Source organism: Mus pahari, chromosome 13 (assembly GCF_900095145.1).
Source record: "Mus pahari chromosome 13, PAHARI_EIJ_v1.1, whole genome shotgun sequence".
NCBI classification, from domain to species: Eukaryota; Metazoa; Chordata; class Mammalia; order Rodentia; family Muridae; genus Mus; species Mus pahari.
Genome location: NC_034602.1, coordinates 15,571,688 through 15,578,400, shown reverse-complemented (window position 1 = coordinate 15,578,400; position 6,713 = coordinate 15,571,688). Strand labels below are relative to the sequence as shown.

The 6,713-nt window shown below is 36.4% G+C and overlaps 1 pseudogene; it reads left to right on the top strand.

Moving 5' to 3' along the window:
- The window catches only part of LOC110330869, a 28,110-nt pseudogene extending 24,102 nt beyond the window's left edge, over positions 1-4,008 (top strand).
- The last annotated feature ends 2,705 nt before the right edge of the window (positions 4,009-6,713 follow it).

Here is a 6,713-nt window from a genome sequence, read left to right as displayed (position 1 = left end):
GAAGGAAGGAAGGAAGAAATTAAAGCTCAAAATACAGAAACCTTAATTGCTGTAATGGTAGAGAATTAGGAAAATTCTTGGCTAATTCAGGGAAAGTTTTATTAAACTCCTCCATGAAAGATGAATATGTTATTTAGTAGTTAGACCACATCATTTAGATTTTAATCTTTGCCTCAATTTTATCATTACAGGTTAATCCACTTCACAGTAACTTAAAGTAGATTGAATACTATCAATTTCTAATTAAGTCACTCCATGTTCTGATTGAAGACAGAATGGGCTTGATTTTCAACTCATCTCACAAGAGATGTTGTTTGTGATTCTCATACTTTAACTTCATTTTCCCTAAATGCCAAACATTAATAATACTTACAGTGATTTCCCATTAGAAGGCACTTGTGACCCAAAATGTAGGATAGGTTTTTTTCCTAAAATATTTTCTTGGAAAAGGCTAGGATCATTTTATCATGAATGGTAAATTGTCTTTCCATTTGCTTTATTTGATTTTGAATAAATAGGGTTTAATCACACTTATTTCACAATGAGAAATGTTACATGTTTGTTTATTTGTTTGTTTTCCTATCCAAAGGAACCTCAGTTTTTACTTCTAAGTGGGGAAGGCCAGCAAGAACTCCTATTTCCTTATTTGACCCACATAATGTCGATTAGCATCAGGGTGTGAAGTCAAGTGCCCACCAAGAAGATGAGACTCAGTCACTATCTATAACAGTAAGAAAAGATGGCTATCATATCTCCCATGAGTGTTTGCTAGACACTCTTGATGTTTGATCTATGCTCACAATTTACAAAAACAGAATTGCCTTGCTGAGTTACTTTTACTTTGTATATTTCTTTATATGAATCCAAGGTTTTACTTTGTTTATAGCACGCACACACAAGAAAAAATAAAAATAAAAATAAAACTGCCCAATGGAAACATTTTAAAAAAGAGTATAGCATCACATTTCTTGCAAGTTTCTTTCCACAGATATTTTGGAATAGAGTTTGGAATCATGCTAATAGAAAATTTTAAAGAAATTTCAGTAACCACAAAATTCAGTCTTTTCTCATGGGCAGGTGACTTAGATTTTACTCTTTCCTCAATTGTATCATTACAGGTTAATCACTTCCCAATAACTTAAAGTAGTTTGAATACTACTAATTGATAATTTAGTCACTCCATGTTTCCTATTAACATCACACTTGAACATGTAGAACTGTACCTAGCAAAGGATATAGCCTACACAGTTATCTTAGGGACATACAGATTGAACCCTGTATTTATGTACAGAAAACTGACGGACATGTTGTAAAATCTTCATATAAGTTTGGAGTAGATATAGGCGTGGCATTTACAGAATCAGATCCTACACAGGTCCCAGATCTTTTCAGATTGGTATGTTACTTACAGAGCTTAGATGAGACACTCAAGCTGCTGCTACATGAAGAATGAACTTTCATTCTAAAGCAGCGTGTCTTTTTATATTTATTTATTTGTTTGTTTGTTTGTTTGTTTGTTTTGTCCATATAGGAGACATGGAAGTGAGTCCCTAGAGAATGTTTCAGAGACACACAGCACTGTGATAATAGAGAAAATTTGGGATATCTTAACATATTTGGAGGAGGAGGGAGCACAAAGATCTTTGCATCCTGTAACATAATCCCGGGGCAGTGTTACCTGGGATCAATCTTTATCTCTACAGACCTCCCAAGAACTTAAGCTGAGGGATTTTTCTGTACTTTTCCTTTTATGGAACTTACTAATTTACAGGCTATATAAAAAATATAAATAAAAGTGTTTTATTTTTTCAATAGGCAACTCAGTGACATTGATTAGAGTTACATCACCATGAACTATCAGCATTATTTCTATAATATTTAACTCATTCTAAACAGAAACTATTTCTATCAGCTGATTTTTTCTATTTCCCCTTCCCCCACCACTTGGTAAACTAAAATTTACATTATGACCTTACAAATAAACAATGTGTCTCAATCAACCTATTTGTGTATATTTGAGTGAGACTAGGAAGAAAGCTTGAAATATGAGTAAGGAGGATTTATAAACACTTTATATATTATTTATATTTACTTATAAGTAACTGCAAGACAAGTGAGTAGCCAAAGGTACTTCAGAATCCAAAGAATATGGGAGGAAGAAGAAAAAGAAGTAGGAAATGACTAGGTTTTTATCCTTAAAACACTTTATTACGAGAAATCCATTATGTATTACACACACACACACACATATATATATATATATATATATATATATATATATATATATATATATATATATCAGGACAGTTTTCAATTCTTGGACTTTGATTCTAAGAGTATGAATTAAGCAATGTTGTGTAGATACACATTCTTCTCAATGGCTAGCATTCTACTAAGCATTAGTGAGTATATCTTTGTCTTTAATAATTCTTCACATGTTGTAGATTATAAATATTTACTAACCTTCAAGTTGTTTTTGTACTTGTATGCAAATTGCAGAACTCATGAACTTCAAATGATTTAGTTTTACCCACCCATCCTATTTGGTATTCATTCTTTCATTTCTTCATTTTTTTCCCCTCTCTTTCTCATTTCTCTGTGGTTTCAGGGCTAATATCTACTTATCAGTGAGTGCATATNAAGTGACTTCTTTTGTGATTGGATTACCTCACTCAGGATGATATCCTCCAGATNCATCCATTTGCCTAGGAATTTCATAAATTCATTGTTTTTAATAGCTGAGTGGTACCTCATTGTGTAAATGTACCACAGTTTCTGTATCCATTCCTCTATTAAGGGACATCTGGGTTCTTCCCAGCTTCTGGATATTATAAATAAGGCTGCTATGAACAGAGTGGATTATGTGTCCTTATTACCATTGGAACATCTTCTGAGTATATGCCCAGGATAGGTAATTGCTGGATCTTCCAGGTGTACTATGTTTAGTTTTCTGAGGAACCACCAGACTGATTTCCAGAGTGGTTGTACAAGCATGTAATCCCACCAGCAATGGAGGAGTGTTCCTCTCTGTGGTTTCAGTCTTGTTCTCTCATCTTTTTGTCCTCAGTCACTACTCCTTACTTTAAAAACAAACAAATAAGTAGGGTGGGGCTGACAAGATGGATTAGTAATTATAGTGTTTCTTTTTCAAGCTCTAGTACTTTACTTTAGATCCCCAAATCATTGTAAATACCACAGTATCATCCATGTCTGTAACTCCTGTGATGGTCTGGGAATGGGCAGAGTCAGGAGTGTCTTTGTGGCTCCATGGCCAACCACTAGAGTAATAAACGGCATTCCCATGTTCAATGAAGAGATTCTGTCTCAAAAACTAAGATGTAGGTGTGGTCGGATGTTTGCTAACAGAGCTGATCAGTGACCCTCCAGGGCCACCAACACAGAGCCACAACTCATCCAGCAGACTCAGGAATGAGGAGGTCCTCAGTTGCTGCTCTGACGCGGTCTCCAACACCAAGAATTTTCTACTTGCAGCAAACAGTGCTAAGAGTTAATGATCCTGTGCAGTCCCCAAATTTTCATAGAAGGGTTCTGGGACTGACTTAAGAAGTTTGATTTTCCTATTATATAATTTTCATAGCTTATTACAATTTCTTAGCTTATTAATATTAGAATGACATCCCCAAGGATAAGAATGAAAGAATAGCATTGATGTTCTCCAGAAAAGTTACATTTGAGTTGACACACAACTGGAGCTCTGAAGATGATGACACCCAGAGTTACCACAACAGCAACTCAGACTCTCAGGCGTCTGGTCACATTGGGAATGTTGTTCCTGAGACCTAGAGTGCCTGTAAGATATATGAAGAACTGGGATTCACATTTGTGAAGAACCTCGAGGATGGTAAAATGAAAGGTCTGCTATTTGTTCAAGATCCTTTTAGCTACTGGGTTGAGATTCTAAATCATAACAAAATAGAAATGATTATTAAGTTATATGAGAATGTTCTTTTGTGGTGCCTTGCACAATGGGGACAAGAATCAGCATAATTCAAGATGCTGGGGCACCAGAAGTTTCCAGGACTGATGGGTCTCTATTCCAGTTTAAATCATTCTGAAATCCTTCTTATTGTCCTGTTTTAGTTGGTTTTTAAAAATCTCCTCTGTTTAGTCAACCTAATTAACCGGTAGCCATTAATTTAATTACCTTGACAAAGTTGTGTGGTTTTACTTTTTAGACACTAAGTAGAACAGTTCCCTGTACAGGCTAAAAAGAAAAGAAAAGTAAAATGGAAAAGTGAGCACACATATATGATCACACACACACACACACACACACACACACACACACACGATACACCACACAAAAACAAATAAGGAAACTAATAAAATGTAAGCCTTTTTGCCTTTCAAATCCATGGTTTGGGTCTAACTTTTTACCTAATAATTTTGTGAAATTACAAATACCAAACAAAAGTACTTGTGCTCTTCCCCCAGCCTTGAGTAGGCTAAGCAAACTCTGGATAGTTCTACAACCTAACTGGAGTTGCCTGGCCTCCCAGCATTTGCAATTCCCTTCAGGAGCTTTGAGGAGTTGATGGCCTGCTGAGCTTGCTTTGCAACTCAATCCAGCTGAAACAAAGGACAAGGTCTTATATAAAGGCAATGCTGAAAATTAAACTTCCTGAGCCTTGATCAAAAAATGTTATATATTCCTTATATAAAGGCAATGCTGAAAATTAAACTTCCTGAGCCTTGATCAGAAACTTTGTCATGGCTTCATCCTTCTCTTGTCCTCCCTTCTCCTCCCCCCCACCTTCCTTTTTCATTTCCAGCCTCCCATTCAAGTAATCCAGTACATCTGTGGCTGCTGGACAGATACAAATACTGACTTCCTTAATACACACTTCCAACATCCATAGTCCCTGTTTCACTAAATTATTATTCATCAATCAATCCTAAATGTTTCCCAGTTTTTCCATATATTTCCTCTTTCCAAATATCATCCGCAAATAATCTGAACCTCAGAATATAGGAAAATATTTAAATGATTTATTTACTTTATTATCTCAAGGACAGTAATAATTACCATTTCAGATGTGTTAGTTAAATGTACATTGACAAAATATGCCATCTATAGAAGAAAAACTTTAAGCCAAATTTTCTTGTGTATCTAAGATTTATTTATTTTTATTTTATGTATATGAATCTATGGTTGCATATATTGTGCATATAAATGCAACATCTAATCACTATTCCTATAAACCAGGAGAGAGTGACAGATCTCCTGAAACTGAAATTGTATATTGTCATTTGGCTGCTGAGAATTGACCATAGCCCCTATACAAGAGAAGCAAGTATTCTTTTTTTTTTTTATTTATCTGCTTGTGGACGTTGTACATCGTGGTGCGCACTAGGCTCCGCACCACGATGTACAACGTCCACAAGCAGGAAGAGTTTTTGCTATCCTAGGTTTTTTGTTATTCCAGATGAATTTGTAAATTACCCTTCCTAACTCTGTGAAGAATTGAGTTGGAATTTTGACTGGGATTGTATTGAATCCTGCTTGTGGACGTTGTACATCGTGGTGCGGAGCCTAGTGCGCACCACGATGTACAACGTCCACAAGCAGAATCAGGCTGCTATGAACAGAGTGGATTATGTGTCCTTATTACCAGTTGGAACACCTTCTGGGTATATACCTAGAAGAGGTATTGCTGGATCTGCAGGTAGTACTATGTCCAATTTTCTGAGGAACCGCCAGACTGATTTCCAGAGTGGTTGTACAAGCTTGCAATCCCACCAGCAATGGAGGAGTGTTCCTATTTCTCCACAACCTCGCCAGCATCTGCTGTCACCTGAATTTGTAATCTTAGCCATTCTGACTGGTGTGAGATGGAATCTCAGCGTTGTTTTGATTTGCATTTCCCTGATGGCTAAGGATGTTGAACATTTTTTCAGGTGTTTCTCAGCCATTCGATATTCCTCAGTTGAGAATTCTGTATTTAGCTCTGTACCCCATTTTTAATGGGTTTTTTTGAATTTCTGGAGTCCAGCTTCTTGAGGAGAAGCAAGTATTCTTAATAACTGAGAAGTCTCTTCAGTTCCCATTAGCTAAAATCTTTAAATACACAAATTGAGATTATTCTGGATATTTTTCTCCTTCTTTATACATTTTCTCAAATTTACTTCATGAGATCCTTTATCTTTGCTTCCTTCCCATCTCAGAGTACACTTCCAGGAGACAGCCCCAGAGGGTCTTCTTTGTTGTTTTTGGTTCTTCTTTTGGCAGCAGAGGCAGAAGAACATCTGTGGGGGTGGGTGGGTGGGGTATAAGATTTGGTCTTTCACCTGCGCCCATATCTTTGAGGCTTTTCCCCACTTTCTCCTCTATAAGTTTCAGTGTCTCTGGTTTTATGTGGAGGCCCTTGATCCACTTAGACTTGAAGATAAGAATGGATCAATTCGCATTCTTCTACATGATAAATGCCAGTTGTGTGAGCACCATTTGTTGAAAAGGCTATTTTCTTTCCACTGGATGGTTATAGCTTCTTTGTCAAAGATCAAGTGACCATAGGTATGTGTGGGTTCATTTCTGGGTTTTCAATTCATTTCCATTGATCTACCTGCCTGTCACTGTACCAGTACCATGCAGTTTTTATCACAATTGCTCTGTAGTACAGCTTAAGGTTAAGCATGGTGATTCCACCAGAGGTTCTTTTATCATTGAGAAGAGTTTTTGCTATCCTAGGTTT